This window comes from Sminthopsis crassicaudata, chromosome 5, assembly GCF_048593235.1.
Source record: "Sminthopsis crassicaudata isolate SCR6 chromosome 5, ASM4859323v1, whole genome shotgun sequence".
NCBI classification, from domain to species: domain Eukaryota; kingdom Metazoa; phylum Chordata; class Mammalia; order Dasyuromorphia; family Dasyuridae; genus Sminthopsis; species Sminthopsis crassicaudata.
Genome location: NC_133621.1, coordinates 37,114,916 through 37,137,393, shown reverse-complemented (window position 1 = coordinate 37,137,393; position 22,478 = coordinate 37,114,916). Strand labels below are relative to the sequence as shown.

Below are 22,478 nucleotides of genomic sequence, written 5' to 3'. Positions count from 1 at the left end.
CACATGGGTTCATCTTCATCAACCGGTATGTTTTATCTGAAAACTGGCCCCAATCTGGTCAGTTATCATTTCCATGGTTTTTGACTGTTCATAAACACTTGGAAGGGAGGAAGAGGACATCTCTTTTTCTTATTTTAGGGAATTGTATTTGTTTAATATCCCCCCCAAAAAATTTGGAACATCCTGAATCTTTACTCCAATTAGAAATCTGATTGCCTAATTTTGTATCCTGGTTAAGTGTTTAGTTTTTTTTTTTTTTTTTATTAATTCATCTTATTTGATTAATTGTTTTTAATCTGTCTCACTCTGTATTCAGGATCTATGGGCTGACTGATCAGTGGGGGATCCACTGACCTATTTATCATGCCTCATTTTATTTGGCTAATAAATCATACAGCTCAGCTTGACCCCTCAGCTATTTAATTAGCTTTCATAGACAGTTAAACATTTTCAGGTGTGGCCCACAATTACGACTGTCTGTTCCCTTCCTTTGAAGCACAGAAGAAAATATTGGCCAAAAATCATTTTATAATAGCAAAGAATTAGAAATTGAGGGGATGCCCTTTAGTTGGGGAATGGCTGAACAAGATGTAGTATAGGGTTGTGACAGAATACTATAGTGCTAGAAGAAATGACAAACACATTAGTTTGCAGATAACTTGGAAAGACTTCTATGACCTCATACAAAGTGAAGTGACTAAATTCAAGAGATCATTGTACACAGTAACAGCAATATCATGAAAAAAGATCAGCTGGAAAAGATTTAGCTATTCTTGAAGAAAATTGTTTTTGTACATTTTGTAACATTCCTTTAAAAAAATGGAGTCGTAATTCTCTTCCTCTTTCTAAACCCTCCCCCACCTGTTGTGTTATCGATTATATATGTAAGGTCATGGAATACCTATTAACCGTGTTGCCTCCCCCCAAAAGAAAAGGCAAGTATAATAATAAAGTAAAACTAAACATACTTTAATCTTCACTCAGAGGTGGATAACATTTTCCTGAGGGGATCTTCATAGTCCTCTTTGATCATTGGATTGATTAGGGATCAATGATAAAAATGATTTTAAAAAAAGATTATCTATTTCTTTCATTGTTGACCATTCTGGCAATAATGCTTACTATGGATAATTTCTTCAGGTTCTGCTCATTTCATTTTTCCTTCCTTCATATCAGAGTGATTCATACAATGAGCGCTATCTCCTCCCTCTATTTCCCGTTAGGTTCCTTCCTGGGGGCTAAGTCAGTACTTAACAGTTCTCTAGCTCAGAGTTGACACCTTTAGTTGCCACCTCTAAAGGAGTTGACACCTTCGCAAGAGCTTGCTGATTGGTCTGTAAGCCCATTCTCCGGGAGTATTTAAGGAGCCAGGATTCCGGAAGAAGGGAATTGCAGATTCTGCGGTGGAGCTGACTGGGGACGCTTGGACAAGAGAAGATTCGCAAGAACGGAAGGAAAAGCAGAGAAAAATCCTCCTCCCAGAGAAGGCTTATAATTGAGAGCAGACAGGACACTCCAATTTAGCGCCCAACGCGGGGAGCTGTGCTGGAGGCAGCAGCAGCAGCAGAGGCAGCAGCAGCAGCAGCAGCAGCAGCGGCCTCAGAAGCAGCGGCAGCAGCAGCAGCGGCCTCAGAAGCAGCGGCAGCAGCAGCACTAGCAGAAGCGGCAGCGGCAGCAGCAGCCTCCTGAGGAGCTTAACATGGCGACGGGGGGGCCGGCGGCGGGGGGTCTGCGCGAGCAGCGGCGCTACGGCTTATCTGGCGGGAGCCTGGGCCAGGACAATCTCACCGTGGTGCACGTGAAGCTCACGGACACGGCGATCCGGGCGCTGGAGACCTACCAGAGCCACAAGCATGGAACTCCTTCCAGACCTTCCATTCAGTTCCAGGGATTCGAGGGGCTGCTCAGAATTCCCAAAAAGGATCGTCCAAAGGAAGTGCAGAACTTTAGCTTCTCCCTGTCCACCCCTGGCAAAGATCACCCTCAGGAAAGCTTTGAGTGCGTCCGCCAAACTGTCTCCACTTCTGGGGCCTCACAGCTCCACTGCCTGGGAGTTATTCAAGATCAAGTTACAGTCAGGGCAACAAAGGACTCCTCTCAAGTGCCAAGAGAAGGCAGGAGGCAGGCAGAAGAGGAATCCCGGAACCCAGGGACAAACGTTAGCAAAGCCGGCGGACCCATTGCAGGAAGAAGAGAAGAAATTGGGAAAGCGCCTCCAGCTGGGGCCACAGGCAGCCCCCGAGAGAAAAAGGGCAGCTCCTATTGAGCCTGCACCTACCCTCCCGGAAGACCCCAGCTGAAGGACAGTGTTTTCTGGGCGGCCCTACAGGGCCAGGGTGATTCACCTCCTGGCCCTGAAGACTTACAAGAAACCAGAACTCTTGGCTCGATTACAGAGAGATGGCGTTTTCTCCAAAAGACAAGGACTCCCTCGGAGCCATCCTTCAACAGGTGGCCAAGCTGAATCCCAAGGACCTCTCTTATTCCTTAAAGGATTCTGTATTTCAAGAGCTCCAAAAAGATTGGCCGGGATACAATGAGACAGAGAGAGAGTCCCTGGAGTTAGTGCTATCGAGAAAATTGAATCCATCTCCCCAGAATGACTCGAGTACCAGCGCTTCAGAAGCTCCTCAACGTTCTAGGAAAGAGGCTGCGCCTTCTGCTTCTCAGAAACGCCTCTTGGATTCAGATTTCATAGATCCTTTAAGGAATAAAAAACCTCGGATATCTCACCTGACAAATAGAGCTCCTCCAACATGCAACGGTCATTTGAATTCTACCCTTCAAAAAAATGCTGGGGCTCCACCCCCACCCCCATCACCTCCTCCCCTCTCCTCCTCCTCCTCCTCCTCCTCCTCCTCCTCCTCCTCCTCCTCCTCCTCCTCCTCCTCCTCCAACTGCTGCCAGCGCAACTCCACCACCTCTTCCTTCAACCCACCTTCCAGTTTCAAATCCTCCTCAGACTGCAAAGTCTAGCTCCAAGTCCCCCCTAGCACTCCAGAAGGCAGGGGGACTCAAGATCTACCTATGGACAGCTGTAGTCCAAATGGTAGCATCTTTGAGCGCCAGCAGGACAAAGATACCTCTAGGACTTCTTTGGAAATCCCACCCCCTGATTCAATCCTGTCGAAGGGTGCAAAGCCCATGGAAGACAAAGCATTCAATGGCACATAAAAAATCTAAAGAAAAATCTAAAAAACATAAGGAAAAGGACCCAATTCAAAAACAGCCCATTGAGGAAAAGGGGAAAGACCTTAAGACGAAAGAGGAAATTGCCAAGCTAAATAGCTCTAGTCTGGATTCAAATGATGGAGTTAAAGAGGTTGGCCCTACCTCCACTGACCCTTTCATCAACTATTGAACTGCCAGATTACTTAATAAAATATATTGCTATTGGCTCACATGAGCAACGCCAGAATTATACAGATGACTTCAATACAGAGTATGATGAGTATAGAACTTTGCATGCCAGAATGGAGACGGTGGCCACAAGGTTTAGGAAACTTGATGCAAAACGTCAGCGTCTTTCTCCAGGCTCCAAAGAGTATCAGACCTCTTCATGAAGAGGTCTTAAAAGAATATCAGAAGCTCAACCAGGCTAGTCCCAATTACCACGAAGAAAAATCCAGATGTGATTATCTTCATAACAAGTTGGCTCACATCAAAAGACTAATAGGTGAATTCGACCAACAGCACTAGACCTCTGCTTAGACCAGAAGATGTGAATAAACTTAAGCTTATTTATTTAAAATTTCAAATGAATTGCTGGAAGATTCTAAAATATTGAAACTTGGCCATTTGAAAGTTTCATTATTAGCAAACTTTGGGTTACGTTTTTTTTTTTATTTTGTAATTTTTTTACCACAATATTTCTTGTATTCATTTTTTCCAAATTTCCCCCTCTCTCCCTCTACTCCCTCCCCTAGATGACAGGCAATCCCACACATGTTAAATGTGTTAACAGCATATCCTAGATATAATATATGTGTGGAAAACCAAACTTCTTCTTGCACAGTAAGAATTGTATTCTGAAGGAACAAGTAACCTGGGTGGAAAGACAATAGTGCAAACAGTTTACACTAAACTCCCAGTGTTCCTTCTCTGGGTGTAGCTGTTTCTGTCCATCATTGCTCAACTGGAACTGAATCAGATCTTCTCTTTGTTGAAGATATCCACTTCAATCAGAATATTTCTCCATACAGTAGTATTGCTGTAGTGTACAGTGATCTCCTGGTTCTGCTCATTTCACTCAGCATCAGTTCATTGGAAGTCTCTCCAAGCCTCTCTATATTCACCCTGCTGGTCATTTCCTACAGAGCAATACTATTCCATAACATTCATATAGCATAATTCACCCAACTATTCTCCAATTGATGGGCATCCATTCAATTTCCATTTTCTACCCACTACAAATAGGGCTGCCACAAACATTTTGGCACATACAGGTCCCTTTCCATTCTTTAGTATTTCTTTGGGATATAAGCCCAGTAGTAGGACTGCTGAATCAAAGGGTATATACACACTTTCATAACTTTTGGGGCATAGTTCCAAATTGCTTTCCAGAATGGCTGGATTCTTTCACAACTCCACCAGCAAGGCCTCAGTGTCCCAGTTTTCCCGCATTCCCTCCAACATTCATTATGATCTTTTCCTGTCATCTTAGCCAAAATGACAGAAGTGTAGTGGTATCTCAGAGTAATCTTAATTGGTATTTCTTTGATCAAGAGTGTTTTGGAACACTCTTTCATATGAATGGAAGTCGTTTCACTTTCATCATCTGAAATTTTTCTGTTCCTATCCTTTGACCATTTATCAATTGGGGAATGGTTTGATTTCTTATAAATTAGAGTCCGTTCTCTATATATTTTGGAAATGAGACCTTTATCAAAATCTTCATCGGTAAACATATTTTCCCAATTTGTTACTTCCCTTCTAATCTTGTTTGCATTAGTTTTTTTGTTTTGTTTTTTTGTTTTTGTTTTTTTTGTACAAAAGTTTTTTAATTTCATGTAATCAAAATCTTCTATTTTGTGATCAATAATGATCTCTAGTTCTCCATTGGTCCTAAATTCCTTCCTTTTCCACAAGTCTGAGAGGTAAACTATCCTATATTCCTCTAATCTATTTATGATCTCATTCTTTATGCATAAATCATGGACTCATTTTGATCTTACCTTGGTATATGGTGTTAAGTGTGAGTCCATATCTAATTTCTGCCATACTAATTTCCATTTTTCCCAACAGCTTTTTTCAAATAATGAATTCTTATCCCAAAAGTTGGTATCTTTGGGTTTGTCAAACTCTAGATTGCTATAGTTGTACACTATTTTGTCCTGTGAACCTAAGGTGTTCCAATGATCCACTAATCTATTTCTTAGCCAATAGCAAATTATTCCCTTAATCTGTTTCACGACTTTTATTGCCGAGGCTAGCATTTCTAATACATTATTGAACAGTAATGGTGATAGTGGGCAACCTTGTTTCACTTCTGATCTTACTGGGAAAGGTTCCAGGTTATCCCCATTACATATGATGCTTACTGATAGTTTTAAATATATGCTCCTGACTATTTTAAAGAATAGTCCATTTATTCCTATACCCTCAAGTGTTTTTAATAGGAATGGATGTTGTCTTTTGGGGATAAAGAAATATTTGATCCTGATTATTCTAAGGAATAGTCCATTTATTCCTATACTCTCAAGTGTTTTTTAGTAGGAATGGATGTTGTATTTTATCAAATGTTTTTTCTGCATCTCCTGACAAAGTCATATGGTTTTTATTAATTTGATTATTAATATGGTTAATTATACTAATAGTTATCCTAATATTAAACCAGCCCTGTATTGCTCGTGTGAATCCTACTTGATCATAGGGTATTATCCTGCGGATGATTTTCTGAAGTCTTTTTGCTAATATCTTATTTAAGATTTTAGCATCAATATTCATTAAGGAGATTGGTCTATTGTTTTCTTTCTGTTTTCAACCTTCCTTCATCCCCTCTTTTCCCAAATAGTTTATATAACATTGGGCTAATTGTTCTTTAAATGTTTGGTAGAAGTCACATGACAAAAACTGCTGAGAAAACTGGAAATTAGTATGGCAGAAACTAGGCATGGACCCACATTGAACACCCCATACTAAGATAAGAACAAAATGGGTCCGAGATTTAGGCATAAAGAACGAAATCATAAATAAAATGGAGGAACATGGGATGGTTTCCCTCTCGGACTTGTGGAGGAGGAAGGAGCTGTTGTCCAAGGGAGAACTAGAGACCAGTATTGATCACAAAATAGAAAATTTTGATGACGCCAAATTAAAAAGTTGCTGCACAAGCAAAACTAATGCCAACAAGATTAGAAGGGAAGTAACAAATTGGGTAAACATTTTTACAGTTAAAGGTTCTGATAAAGGGCTCATCTCCAAATTATACAGAGAATTGACTTGACTTTATAAGAAATCAAGCCATTCTCCAATTGATAAATGGTCAAAGGATATGAACAGACAATTTTCAGATGATGAAATTAAAACTATTTCCACTCATATGAAAGAGTGTTCCAAACCACGATTGGTCAGAGAAATGCAAATTAAGACAACTCTGAGATATCATTGGACACCTGTCAGATTGGCTAAGATGACAGGAACTAATAACGATGAACGTTGGAGGGGCTGTGGGAAAACTGGGACACTGATGCATTGTCGGTGGAGTTGTGAAAGAATCCAACCATTCTGGAGAGCAATGTGGAATTATGCCCCAAAAGTTATCACAATGTGCATACCCTTTGACCCAGCACTGCTACTACTGGGCTTATATCCCAAGGATATACTAAAGAAGGGAAAGGTGTGCCAAAATGTTTCTGGCAGCCCTTGTCATAGTGGCTAAACCTGGAAAATGAATGGATGTCCATCAATTGGAGAATGGTTGGGTAAATTATGGTATATGAATGTTATGGAATATTATTGTTCTGTAAGAAATGACCAACTGGAGGAATACGGAGAGGCTTGGAGAGACTTATATCAACTGATGCTGAGTGAAACGAGTAAAACGAGGGGATCATTATAAACTTCAACAATGATACTGAATGAGGATGTATTCTGATGGAAGTGGATATCTTCAACATAGAGAAGAGCTGATCCAATTCCAATTGGTCAATGATGGACAGAATCAGCTACACCCAGAGAAGGGACACTGGGAAATGAGTGTAAACTAGGAGCATTGGTTTTTGGTTTGGTTTGGTCTGGTTTGGTTTGGTTTCTCTTCCCAGATTATTTATACCTTGAGAATACAATCCTTCCTTTGCAACAACAACAGAATGGGGTTCTGCACATATATATTGTACCTAGGATATACTATAAGATATTTAAGATGTATGGGAATGCCTGCCATCTAGGGGAGAGGGTGGAGGGAAGGAGGGGGAAACCCGGAAGAAAAGGTAGGACAGGGGATAAGGTTGTAAAAAAAAAAAATTACCTATGCATATGTACTGTCAAAAATGTTATACTTATACAAACTTAAGAAACAAAAAAGAAGATGAAGATCTTCTTGATCTTGAAAAAAAAAAAATAAACCCATATTCTGGCTGGGCACTTAGGGTAAGGGGAATAGAGAGATTAGCATAATGGCTCCTTCCCTCGAGGAACTTGCATCTAATAGGAGAAATAAGCCTGAATAGGACAACTTGTTGGGAATAGGGTGAAGAGAATTCCTATTCTGGTAACAGTATGACTTAATGCCCTATAAGAACCCTTGTACTGAGATCTGGGGATTTTGTAAAGTTCAGATCATCTCATACATGCCATTTTTGACAAGTGGATGCCACTCATCAATTCAACGTGTATATACTAAGGACATACTTGTGTGCTAAGATTTGGCAACCCAAATTGAACATTTATCAAAAGTCTTCTAGCATCACATAGCATCACAAAGTTCTTTAAGCCCGGAGGGAATTGGAACAGCAAACAGCAGTGAAGCAAACTGCCTCTTTATTGGCACTTCATTGTGGAGCTAGCACATTTCCTTTTCTGTTCAGTTAGCCTAGTCCAAGATATGTCTTGTGAGAAAACTTTACTCAGTCAAGGGAATTGGGGGAAATCTCATTGCATTGTCTGAATCTAGACCTGCATGATCAGGAAACTAGATTATTAAGCCTAGACCTTAACTGAAAAGGTCGGTTATGTTGACCAGGGAACCTGGCCCATCACAGATTTATGCAAGGACTTTTCTCACATGGGTTCATCTTCATCAACCGGTATGTTTTATCTGAAAACTGGCCCCAATCTGGTCAGTTATCATTTCCATGGTTTTTGACTGTTCATAAACACTTGGAAGGGAGGAAGAGGACATCTCTTTTTCTTATTTTAGGGAATTGTATTTGTTTAATATCCCCCCCAAAAAATTTGGAACATCCTGAATCTTTACTCCAATTAGAAATCTGATTGCCTAATTTTGTATCCTGGTTAAGTGTTTAGTTTTTTTTTTTTTTTTTATTAATTCATCTTATTTGATTAATTGTTTTTAATCTGTCTCACTCTGTATTCAGGATCTATGGGCTGACTGATCAGTGGGGGATCCACTGACCTATTTATCATGCCTCATTTTATTTGGCTAATAAATCATACAGCTCAGCTTGACCCCTCAGCTATTTAATTAGCTTTCATAGACAGTTAAACATTTTCAGGTGTGGCCCACAATTACGACTGTCTGTTCCCTTCCTTTGAAGCACAGAAGAAAATATTGGCCAAAAATCATTTTATAATAGCAAAGAATTAGAAATTGAGGGGATGCCCTTTAGTTGGGGAATGGCTGAACAAGATGTAGTATAGGGTTGTGACAGAATACTATAGTGCTAGAAGAAATGACAAACACATTAGTTTGCAGATAACTTGGAAAGACTTCTATGACCTCATACAAAGTGAAGTGACTAAATTCAAGAGATCATTGTACACAGTAACAGCAATATCATGAAAAAAGATCAGCTGGAAAAGATTTAGCTATTCTTGAAGAAAATTGTTTTTGTACATTTTGTAACATTCCTTTAAAAAAATGGAGTCGTAATTCTCTTCCTCTTTCTAAACCCTCCCCCACCTGTTGTGTTATCGATTATATATGTAAGGTCATGGAATACCTATTAACCGTGTTGCCTCCCCCCAAAAGAAAAGGCAAGTATAATAATAAAGTAAAACTAAACATACTTTAATCTTCACTCAGAGGTGGATAACATTTTCCTGAGGGGATCTTCATAGTCCTCTTTGATCATTGGATTGATTAGGGATCAATGATAAAAATGATTTTAAAAAAAGATTATCTATTTCTTTCATTGTTGACCATTCTGGCAATAATGCTTACTATGGATAATTTCTTCAGGTTCTGCTCATTTCATTTTTCCTTCCTTCATATCAGAGTGATTCATACAATGAGCGCTATCTCCTCCCTCTATTTCCCGTTAGGTTCCTTCCTGGGGGCTAAGTCAGTACTTAACAGTTCTCTAGCTCAGAGTTGACACCTTTAGTTGCCACCTCTAAAGGAGTTGACACCTTCGCAAGAGCTTGCTGATTGGTCTGTAAGCCCATTCTCCGGGAGTATTTAAGGAGCCAGGATTCCGGAAGAAGGGAATTGCAGATTCTGCGGTGGAGCTGACTGGGGACGCTTGGACAAGAGAAGATTCGCAAGAACGGAAGGAAAAGCAGAGAAAAATCCTCCTCCCAGAGAAGGCTTATAATTGAGAGCAGACAGGACACTCCAATTTAGCGCCCAACGCGGGGAGCTGTGCTGGAGGCAGCAGCAGCAGCAGAGGCAGCAGCAGCAGCAGCAGCAGCAGCGGCCTCAGAAGCAGCGGCAGCAGCAGCAGCGGCCTCAGAAGCAGCGGCAGCAGCAGCACTAGCAGAAGCGGCAGCGGCAGCAGCAGCCTCCTGAGGAGCTTAACATGGCGACGGGGGGGCCGGCGGCGGGGGGTCTGCGCGAGCAGCGGCGCTACGGCTTATCTGGCGGGAGCCTGGGCCAGGACAATCTCACCGTGGTGCACGTGAAGCTCACGGACACGGCGATCCGGGCGCTGGAGACCTACCAGAGCCACAAGCATGGAACTCCTTCCAGACCTTCCATTCAGTTCCAGGGATTCGAGGGGCTGCTCAGAATTCCCAAAAAGGATCGTCCAAAGGAAGTGCAGAACTTTAGCTTCTCCCTGTCCACCCCTGGCAAAGATCACCCTCAGGAAAGCTTTGAGTGCGTCCGCCAAACTGTCTCCACTTCTGGGGCCTCACAGCTCCACTGCCTGGGAGTTATTCAAGATCAAGTTACAGTCAGGGCAACAAAGGACTCCTCTCAAGTGCCAAGAGAAGGCAGGAGGCAGGCAGAAGAGGAATCCCGGAACCCAGGGACAAACGTTAGCAAAGCCGGCGGACCCATTGCAGGAAGAAGAGAAGAAATTGGGAAAGCGCCTCCAGCTGGGCCACAGGCAGCCCCCGAGAGAAAAAGGGCAGCTCCTATTGAGCCTGCACCTACCCTCCGGAAGACCCAGCTGAAGGACAGTGTTTCTGGGCGGCCCTACAGGGCCAGGGTGATTCACCTCCTGGCCCTGAAGACTTACAAGAAACCAGAACTCTTGGCTCGATTACAGAGAGATGGCGTTTCTCCAAAAGACAAGGACTCCCTCGGAGCCATCCTTCAACAGGTGGCCAAGCTGAATCCCAAGGACCTCTCTTATTCCTTAAAGGATTCTGTATTTCAAGAGCTCCAAAAAGATTGGCCGGGATACAATGAGACAGAGAGAGAGTCCCTGGAGTTAGTGCTATCGAGAAAATTGAATCCATCTCCCCAGAATGACTCGAGCACCAGCGCTTCAGAAGCTCCTCAACGTTCTAGGAAAGAGGCTGCGCCTTCTGCTTCTCAGAAACGCCTCTTGGATTCAGATTTCATAGATCCTTTAAGGAATAAAAAACCTCGGATATCTCACCTGACAAATAGAGCTCCTCCAACATGCAACGGTCATTTGAATTCTACCCTTCAAAAAAATGCTGGGCTCCACCCCCACCCCCATCACCTCCTCCCTCTCCTCCTCCTCCTCCTCCTCCTGCTCCTCCTCCTCCTCCTCCTCCTCCTCCTCCAACTGCTGCCAGCGCAACTCCACCACCTCTTCCTTCAACCCACCTTCCAGTTTCAAATCCTCCTCAGACTGCAAAGTCTAGCTCCAAGTCCCCTAGCACTCCAGAAGGCAGGGGGACTCAAGATCTACCTATGGACAGCTGTAGTCCAAATGGTAGCATCTTTGAGCGCCAGCAGGACAAAGATACCTCTAGGACTTCTTTGGAAATCCCACCCCCTGATTCAATCCTGTCGAAGGGTGCAAAGCCCATGGAAGACAAGCATTCAATGGCACATAAAAAATCTAAAGAAAAATCTAAAAAACATAAGGAAAAGGACCCAATTCAAAAACAGCCCATTGAGGAAAAGGGGAAAGACCTTAAGACGAAAGAGGAAATTGCCAAGCTAAATAGCTCTAGTCTGGATTCAAATGATGGAGTTAAAGAGGTTGGCCCTACCTCCACTGACCCTTCATCAACTATTGAACTGCCAGATTACTTAATAAAATATATTGCTATTGGCTCACATGAGCAACGCCAGAATTATACAGATGACTTCAATACAGAGTATGATGAGTATAGAACTTTGCATGCCAGAATGGAGACGGTGGCCACAAGGTTTAGGAAACTTGATGCAAAACGTCAGCGTCTTTCTCCAGGCTCCAAAGAGTATCAGACTCTTCATGAAGAGGTCTTAAAAGAATATCAGAAGCTCAACCAGGCTAGTCCCAATTACCACGAAGAAAAATCCAGATGTGATTATCTTCATAACAAGTTGGCTCACATCAAAAGACTAATAGGTGAATTCGACCAACAGCACTAGACCTCTGCTTAGACCAGAAGATGTGAATAAACTTAAGCTTATTTATTTAAAATTTCAAATGAATTGCTGGAAGATTCTAAAATATTGAAACTTGGCCATTTGAAAGTTTCATTATTAGCAAACTTTGGGTTACGTTTTTTTTTTATTTTGTAATTTTTTTACCACAATATTTCTTGTATTCATTTTTTCCAAATTTCCCCCTCTCTCCCTCTACTCCCTCCCCTAGATGACAGGCAATCCCACACATGTTAAATGTGTTAACAGCATATCCTAGATATAATATATGTGTGGAAAACCAAACTTCTTCTTGCACAGTAAGAATTGTATTCTGAAGGAACAAGTAACCTGGGTGGAAAGACAATAGTGCAAACAGTTTACACTAAACTCCCAGTGTTCCTTCTCTGGGTGTAGCTGTTTCTGTCCATCATTGCTCAACTGGAACTGAATCAGATCTTCTCTTTGTTGAAGATATCCACTTCAATCAGAATATTTCTCCATACAGTAGTATTGCTGTAGTGTACAGTGATCTCCTGGTTCTGCTCATTTCACTCAGCATCAGTTCATTGGAAGTCTCTCCAAGCCTCTCTATATTCACCCTGCTGGTCATTTCCTACAGAGCAATACTATTCCATAACATTCATATAGCATAATTCACCCAACTATTCTCCAATTGATGGGCATCCATTCAATTTCCATTTTCTACCCACTACAAATAGGGCTGCCACAAACATTTTGGCACATACAGGTCCCTTTCCATTCTTTAGTATTTCTTTGGGATATAAGCCCAGTAGTAGGACTGCTGAATCAAAGGGTATATACACACTTTCATAACTTTTGGGGCATAGTTCCAAATTGCTTTCCAGAATGGCTGGATTCTTTCACAACTCCACCAGCAAGGCCTCAGTGTCCCAGTTTTCCCGCATTCCCTCCAACATTCATTATGATCTTTTCCTGTCATCTTAGCCAAAATGACAGAAGTGTAGTGGTATCTCAGAGTAATCTTAATTGGTATTTCTTTGATCAAGAGTGTTTTGGAACACTCTTTCATATGAATGGAAGTCGTTTCACTTTCATCATCTGAAATTTTTCTGTTCCTATCCTTTGACCATTTATCAATTGGGGAATGGTTTGATTTCTTATAAATTAGAGTCCGTTCTCTATATATTTTGGAAATGAGACCTTTATCAAAATCTTCATCGGTAAACATATTTTCCCAATTTGTTACTTCCCTTCTAATCTTGTTTGCATTAGTTTTTTTGTTTTGTTTTTTTGTTTTTGTTTTTTTTGTACAAAAGTTTTTTAATTTCATGTAATCAAAATCTTCTATTTTGTGATCAATAATGATCTCTAGTTCTCCATTGGTCCTAAATTCCTTCCTTTTCCACAAGTCTGAGAGGTAAACTATCCTATATTCCTCTAATCTATTTATGATCTCATTCTTTATGCATAAATCATGGACTCATTTTGATCTTACCTTGGTATATGGTGTTAAGTGTGAGTCCATATCTAATTTCTGCCATACTAATTTCCATTTTTCCCAACAGCTTTTTTCAAATAATGAATTCTTATCCCAAAAGTTGGTATCTTTGGGTTTGTCAAACTCTAGATTGCTATAGTTGTACACTATTTTGTCCTGTGAACCTAAGGTGTTCCAATGATCCACTAATCTATTTCTTAGCCAATAGCAAATTATTCCCTTAATCTGTTTCACGACTTTTATTGCCGAGGCTAGCATTTCTAATACATTATTGAACAGTAATGGTGATAGTGGGCAACCTTGTTTCACTTCTGATCTTACTGGGAAAGGTTCCAGGTTATCCCCATTACATATGATGCTTACTGATAGTTTTAAATATATGCTCCTGACTATTTTAAAGAATAGTCCATTTATTCCTATACCCTCAAGTGTTTTTAATAGGAATGGATGTTGTCTTTTGGGGATAAAGAAATATTTGATCCTGATTATTCTAAGGAATAGTCCATTTATTCCTATACTCTCAAGTGTTTTTTAGTAGGAATGGATGTTGTATTTTATCAAATGTTTTTTCTGCATCTCCTGACAAAGTCATATGGTTTTTATTAATTTGATTATTAATATGGTTAATTATACTAATAGTTATCCTAATATTAAACCAGCCCTGTATTGCTCGTGTGAATCCTACTTGATCATAGGGTATTATCCTGCGGATGATTTTCTGAAGTCTTTTTGCTAATATCTTATTTAAGATTTTAGCATCAATATTCATTAAGGAGATTGGTCTATTGTTTTCTTTCTGTTTTCAACCTTCCTTCATCCCCTCTTTTCCCAAATAGTTTATATAACATTGGGCTAATTGTTCTTTAAATGTTTGGTAGAAGTCACATGACAAAAACTGCTGAGAAAACTGGAAATTAGTATGGCAGAAACTAGGCATGGACCCACATTGAACACCCCATACTAAGATAAGAACAAAATGGGTCCGAGATTTAGGCATAAAGAACGAAATCATAAATAAAATGGAGGAACATGGGATGGTTTCCCTCTCGGACTTGTGGAGGAGGAAGGAGCTGTTGTCCAAGGGAGAACTAGAGACCAGTATTGATCACAAAATAGAAAATTTTGATGACGCCAAATTAAAAAGTTGCTGCACAAGCAAAACTAATGCCAACAAGATTAGAAGGGAAGTAACAAATTGGGTAAACATTTTTACAGTTAAAGGTTCTGATAAAGGGCTCATCTCCAAATTATACAGAGAATTGACTTGACTTTATAAGAAATCAAGCCATTCTCCAATTGATAAATGGTCAAAGGATATGAACAGACAATTTTCAGATGATGAAATTAAAACTATTTCCACTCATATGAAAGAGTGTTCCAAACCACGATTGGTCAGAGAAATGCAAATTAAGACAACTCTGAGATATCATTGGACACCTGTCAGATTGGCTAAGATGACAGGAACTAATAACGATGAACGTTGGAGGGGCTGTGGGAAAACTGGGACACTGATGCATTGTCGGTGGAGTTGTGAAAGAATCCAACCATTCTGGAGAGCAATGTGGAATTATGCCCAAAAAGTTATCACAATGTGCATACCCTTTGACCCAGCACTGCTACTACTGGGCTTATATCCCAAGGATATACTAAAGAAGGGAAAGGTGTGCCAAAATGTTTCTGGCAGCCCTTGTCATAGTGGCTAAACCTGGAAAATGAATGGATGTCCATCAATTGGAGAATGGTTGGGTAAATTATGGTATATGAATGTTATGGAATATTATTGTTCTGTAAGAAATGACCAACTGGAGGAATACGGAGAGGCTTGGAGAGACTTATATCAACTGATGCTGAGTGAAACGAGTAAAACGAGGGGATCATTATAAACTTCAACAATGATACTGAATGAGGATGTATTCTGATGGAAGTGGATATCTTCAACATAGAGAAGAGCTGATCCAATTCCAATTGGTCAATGATGGACAGAATCAGCTACACCCAGAGAAGGGACACTGGGAAATGAGTGTAAACTAGGAGCATTGGTTTTTGGTTTGGTTTGGTCTGGTTTGGTTTGGTTTCTCTTCCCAGATTATTTATACCTTGAGAATACAATCCTTCCTTTGCAACAACAACAGAATGGGGTTCTGCACATATATATTGTACCTAGGATATACTATAAGATATTTAAGATGTATGGGAATGCCTGCCATCTAGGGGAGAGGGTGGAGGGAAGGAGGGGGAAACCCGGAAGAAAAGGTAGGACAGGGGATAAGGTTGTAAAAAAAAAAAATTACCTATGCATATGTACTGTCAAAAATGTTATACTTATACAAACTTAAGAAACAAAAAAGAAGATGAAGATCTTCTTGATCTTGAAAAAAAAAAAATAAACCCATATTCTGGCTGGGCACTTAGGGTAAGGGGAATAGAGAGATTAGCATAATGGCTCCTTCCCTCGAGGAACTTGCATCTAATAGGAGAAATAAGCCTGAATAGGACAATTTGTTGGGAATAGGGTGAAGAGAATTCCTATTCTGGTAACAGTATGACTTAATGCCCTATAAGAACCCTTGTACTGAGATCTGGGGATTTTGTAAAGTTCAGATCATCTCATACATGCCATTTTTGACAAGTGGATGCCACTCATCAATTCAACGTGTATATACTAAGGACATACTTGTGTGCTAAGATTTGGCAACCCAAATTGAACATTTATCAAAAGTCTTCTAGCATCACATAGCATCACAAAGTTCTTTAAGCCCGGAGGGAATTGGAACAGCAAACAGCAGTGAAGCAAACTGCCTCTTTATTGGCACTTCATTGTGGAGCTAGCACATTTCCTTTTCTGTTCAGTTAGCCTAGTCCAAGATATGTCTTGTGAGAAAACTTTACTCAGTCAAGGGAATTGGGGGAAATCTCATTGCATTGTCTGAATCTAGACCTGCATGATCAGGAAACTAGATTATTAAGCCTAGACCTTAACTGAAAAGGTCGGTTATGTTGACCAGGGAACCTGGCCCATCACAGATTTATGCAAGGACTTTTCTCACATGGGTTTATCTTCATCAACCGGTATGTTTTATCTGAAAACTGACCCCAATCTGGTCAGTTATCATTTCCATGGTTTTTGACTGTTCATAAACACTTGGAAGGGAGGAAGAGGACATCTCTTTTTCTTATTTTAGGGAATTGTATTTGTTTAATATCCCCCCCAAAAAATTTGGAACATCCTGAATCTTTACTCCAATTAGAAATCTGATTGCCTAATTTTGTATCCTGGTTAAGTGTTTAGTTTTTTTTTTTTTTTATTAATTCATCTTATTTGATTAATTGTTTTTAATCTGTCTCACTCTGTATTCAGGATCTATGGGCTGACTGATCAGTGGGGGATCCACTGACCTATTTATCATGCCTCATTTTATTTGGCTAATAAATCATACAGCTCAGCTTGACCCCTCAGCTATTTAATTAGCTTTCATAGACAGTTAAACATTTTCAGGTGTGGCCCACAATTACGACTGTCTGTTCCCTTCCTTTGAAGCACAGAAGAAAATATTGGCCAAAAATCATTTTATAATAGCAAAGAATTAGAAATTGAGGGGATGCCCTTTAGTTGGGGAATGGCTGAACAAGATGTAGTATAGGGTTGTGACAGAATACTATAGTGCTAGAAGAAATGACAAACACATTAGTTTGCAGATAACTTGGAAAGACTTCTATGACCTCATACAAAGTGAAGTGACTAAATTCAAGAGATCATTGTACACAGTAACAGCAATATCATGAAAAAAGATCAGCTGGAAAAGATTTAGCTATTCTTGAAGAAAATTGTTTTTGTACATTTTGTAACATTCCTTTAAAAAAATGGAGTCGTAATTCTCTTCCTCTTTCTAAACCCTCCCCCACCTGTTGTGTTATCGATTATATATGTAAGGTCATGGAATACCTATTAACCGTGTTGCCTCCCCCCAAAAGAAAAGGCAAGTATAATAATAAAGTAAAACTAAACATACTTTAATCTTCACTCAGAGGTGGATAACATTTTCCTGAGGGGATCTTCATAGTCCTCTTTGATCATTGGATTGATTAGGGATCAATGATAAAAATGATTTTAAAAAAAGATTATCTATTTCTTTCATTGTTGACCATTCTGGCAATAATGCTTACTATGGATAATTTCTTCAGGTTCTGCTCATTTCATTTTTCCTTCCTTCATATCAGAGTGATTCATACAATGAGCGCTATCTCCTCCCTCTATTTCCCGTTAGGTTCCTTCCTGGGGGCTAAGTCAGTACTTAACAGTTCTCTAGCTCAGAGTTGACACCTTTAGTTGCCACCTCTAAAGGAGTTGACACCTTCGCAAGAGCTTGCTGATTGGTCTGTAAGCCCATTCTCCGGGAGTATTTAAGGAGCCAGGATTCCGGAAGAAGGGAATTGCAGATTCTGCGGTGGAGCTGACTGGGGACGCTTGGACAAGAGAAGATTCGCAAGAACGGAAGGAAAAGCAGAGAAAAATCCTCCTCCCAGAGAAGGCTTATAATTGAGAGCAGACAGGACACTCCAATTTAGCGCCCATCGCGGGGAGCTGTGCTGGAGGCAGCAGCAGCAGCAGAGGCAGCAGCAGCAGCAGCAGCAGCGGCCTCAGAAGCAGCGGCAGCAGCAGCAGCGGCCTCAGAAGCAGCGGCAGCAGCAGCAGCGGCCTCAGAAGCAGCGGCAGCAGCAGCACTAGCAGAAGCGGCAGCGGCAGCAGCAGCCTCCTGAGGAGCTTAACATGGCGACGGGGGGGCCGGCGGCGGGGGGTCTGCGCGAGCAGCGGCGCTTCGGCTTATCTGGCGGGAGCCTGGGCCAGGACAATCTCACCGTGGTGCACGTGAAGCTCACGGACACGGCGATCCGGGCGCTGGAGACCTACCAGAGCCACAAGCATGAAACTCCTTCCAGACCTTCCATTCAGTTCCAGGGATTCGAGGGGCTGCTCAGAATTCCCAAAAAGGATCGTCCAAAGGAAGTGCAGAACTTTAGCTTCTCCCTGTCAACCCCTGGCAAAGATCACCCTCAGGAAAGCTTTGAGTGCGTCCGCCAAACTGTCTCCACTTCTGGGGCCTCACAGCTCCACTGCCTGGGAGTTATTCAAGATCAAGTTACAGTCAGGGCAACAAAGGACTCCTCTCAAGTGCCAAGAGAAGGTAGGAGGCAGGCAGAAGAGGAATCCCGGAACCCAGGGACAAACGTTAGCAAAGCCGGCGGACCCATTGCAGGAAGAAGAGAAGAAATTGGGAAAGCGCCTCCAGCTGGGCCACAGGCAGCCCCCGAGAGAAAAAGGGCAGCTCCTATTGAGCCTGCACCTACCCTCCGGAAGACCCAGCTGAAGGACAGTGTTTCTGGGCGGCCCTACAGGGCCAGGGTGATTCACCTCCTGGCCCTGAAGACTTACAAGAAACCAGAACTCTTGGCTCGATTACAGAGAGATGGCGTTTCTCCAAAAGACAAGGACTCCCTCGGAGCCATCCTTCAACAGGTGGCCAAGCTGAATCCCAAGGACCTCTCTTATTCCTTAAAGGATTCTGTATTTCAAGAGCTCCAAAAAGATTGGCCGGGATACAATGAGACAGAGAGAGAGTCCCTGGAGTTAGTGCTATCGAGAAAATTGAATCCATCTCCCCAGAATGACTCGAGCACCAGCGCTTCAGAAGCTCCTCAACGTTCTAGGAAAGAGGCTGCGCCTTCTGCTTCTCAGAAACGCCTCTTGGATTCAGATTTCATAGATCCTTTAAGGAATAAAAAACCTCGGATATCTCACCTGACAAATAGAGCTCATCCAACATGCAACGGTCATTTGAATTCTACCCTTCAAAAAAATGCTGGGGCTCCACCCCCACCCCCATCACCTCCTCCCTCTCCTCCTCCTCCTCCTCCTCCTCCTCCTCCTCCAACTGCTGCCAGCCCAACTCCACCACCTCTTCCTTCAACCCACCTTCCAGTTTCAAATCCTCCTCAGACTGCAAAGTCTAGCTCCAAGTCCCCTAGCACTCCAGAAGGCAGGGGGACTCAAGATCTACCTATGGACAGCTGTAGTCCAAATGGTAGCATCTTTGAGCGCCAGCAGGACAAAGATACCTCTAGGACTTCTTTGGAAATCCCACCCCCTGATTCAATCCTGTCGAAGGGTGCAAAGCCCATGGAAGACAAGCATTCAATGGCACATAAAAAATCTAAAGAAAAATCTAAAAAACATAAGGAAAAGGACCCAATTCAAAAACAGCCCATTGAGGAAAAGGGGAAAGACCTTAAGACGAAAGAGGAAATTGCCAAGCTAAATAGCTCTAGTCTGGATTCAAATGACGGAGTTAAAGAGGTTGGCCCTACCTCCACTGACCCTTCATCAACTATTGAACTGCCAGATTACTTAATAAAATATATTGCTATTGGCTCACATGAGCAACGCCAGAATTATACAGATGACTTCAATACAGAGTATGATGAGTATAGAACTTTGCATGCCAGAATGGAGACGGTGGCCACAAGGTTTAGGAAACTTGATGCAAAACGTCAGCGTCTTTCTCCAGGCTCCAAAGAGTATCAGACTCTTCATGAAGAGGTCTTAAAAGAATATCAGAAGCTCAATCAGGCTAGTCCCAATTACCATGAAGAAAAATCCAGATGTGATTATCTTCATAACAAGTTGGCTCACATCAAAAGACTAATAGGTGAATTCGACCAACAGCACTAGACCTCTGCTTAGACCAGAAGATGTGAATAAACTTAAGCTTATTTATTTAAAATTTCAAATGAATTGCTGGAAGATTCTAAAATATTGAAACTTGGCCATTTGAAAGTTTCACTATTAGCAAACTTTGGGTTACGTTTTTTTTTTTATTTTGTAATTTTTTTACCACAATATTTCTTGTATTCTTTTTTTCCAAATTTCCCCCTCTCTCCCTCTACTCCCTCCCCTAGATGACAGGCAATCCCACACATGTTAAATGTGTTAACAGCATATCCTAGATACAATATATGTGTGGAAAACCAAACTTCTTCTTGCACAGTAAGAATTGTATTCTGAAGGAACAAGTAACCTGGCTGGAAAGACAATAGTGCAAACAGTTTACACTCAACTCCCAGTGTTCTTTCTCTGGGTGTAGCTGTTTCTGTCCATCATTGCTCAACTGGAACTGAATCAGATCTTCTCTTTGTTGAAGATATCCACTTCAATCAGAATATTTCTCCATACAGTAGTATTGCTGTAGTGTACAGTGATCTCCTGGTTCTGCTCATTTCACTCAGCATCAGTTCATTGGAAGTCTTTCCAAGCCTCTCTATATTCACCCTGCTGGTCATTTCCTACAGAGCAATACTATTCCATAACATTCATATAGCATAATTCACCCAACTATTTTCCAATTGATGGGCATCCATTCAATTTCCATTTTCTACCCACTTCAAATAGGGCTGCCACAAACATTTTGGCACATACAGGTCCCTTTCCATTCTTTAGTATTTCTTTGGGATATAAGCCCAGTAGTAGGACTGCTGAATCAAAGGGTATATACACACTTTCATAACTTTTTGGGCATAGTTCCAAATTGCTTTCCAGAATGGCTGGATTCTTTCACAACTCCACCAGCAAGGCCTCAGTGTCCCAGTTTTCCCGCATTCCCTCCAACATTCATTATGATCTTTTCCTGTCATCTTAGCCAAAATGACAGAAGTGTAGTGGTATCTCAGAGTAGTCTTAATTGGTATTTCTTTGATCAAGAGTGATTTGGAACACTCTTTCATATGAATGGAAGTCGTTTCACTTTCATCATCTGAAAATTTTCTGTTCCTATCCTTTGACCATTTATCAATTGGGGAATGGTTTGATTTCTTATAAATTAGAGTCCGTTCTCTATATATTTTGGAAATGAGACCTTTATCAAAATCTTCATCTGTAAACATATTTTCCCAATTTGTTACTTCCCTTCTAATCTTGTTTGCATTAGTTTTTTTGTTTTGTTTTGTTTTTGTTTTGTTTTTTTTGTACAAAAGTTTTTTAATTTCATGTAATCAAAATCTTCTATTTTGTGATCAATAATGATCTCTAGTTCTCCATTGGTCCTAAATTCCTTCCTTTTCCACAAGTCTGAGAGGTAAACTATCCTATATTCCTCTAATCTATTTATGATCTCATTCTTTATGCATAAATCATGGACTCATTTTGATCTTACCTTGGTATATGGTGTTAAGTGTGAGTCCATATCTAATTTCTGCCATACTAATTTCCATTTTTCCCAACAGCTTTTTTCAAATAATGAATTCTTATCCCAAAAGTTGGTATCTTTGGGTTTGTCAAACTCTAGATTGCTATAGTTGTACACTATTTTGTCCTGTGAACCTAAGGTGTTCCAATGATCCACTAATCTATTTCTTAGCCAATAGCAAATTATTCCCTTAATCTGTTTCACGACTTTTATTGCCGAGGCTAGCATTTCTAATACATTATTGAATAGTAATGGTGATAGTGGGCAACCTTGTTTCACTTCTGATCTTACTGGGAAAGGTTCCAGGTTATCCCCATTACATATGATGCTTACTGATAGTTTTAAATATATGCTCCTGACTATTTTAAAGAATAGTCCATTTATTCCTATACCCTCAAGTGTTTTTAATAGGAAAGGATGTTGTCTTTTGGGGATAAAGAAATATTTGATCCTGATTATTCTAAGGAATAGTCCATTTATTCCTATACTCTCAAGTGTTTTTTAGTAGGAATGGATGTTGTATTTTATCAAATGTTTTTTCTGCATCTCCTGACAAAGTCATATGGTTTTTATTAATTTGATTATTAATATGGTTAATTACACTAATAGTTATCCTAATATTAAACCAGCCCTGTATTCCTCGTGTGAATCCTACTTGATCATAGTGTATTATCCTGCGGATGATTTTCTGAAGTCTTTTTGCTAATATCTTATTTAAGATTTTAGCATCAATATTCATTAAGGAGATTGGTCTATTGTTTTCTTTCTGTTTTCAACCTTCCTTCATCCCCTCTTTTCCCAAATAGTTTATATAACATTGGGCTAATTGTTCTTTAAATGTTTGGTAGAAGTCACATGACAAAAA

General features: G+C 40.8%; 2 pseudogenes; both read left to right on the top strand.

Annotated features, from left to right (window-relative positions):
* The first annotated feature begins 9,920 nt into the window (after window positions 1-9,920).
* LOC141543822 (RNA polymerase II elongation factor ELL2 pseudogene) lies at window positions 9,921-11,899 on the top strand (annotated as a pseudogene).
* Window positions 11,900-18,144: 6,245 nt separating this feature from the next.
* LOC141543821 (RNA polymerase II elongation factor ELL2 pseudogene) lies at window positions 18,145-20,103 on the top strand (annotated as a pseudogene).
* Window positions 20,104-22,478: the final 2,375 nt, after the last annotated feature.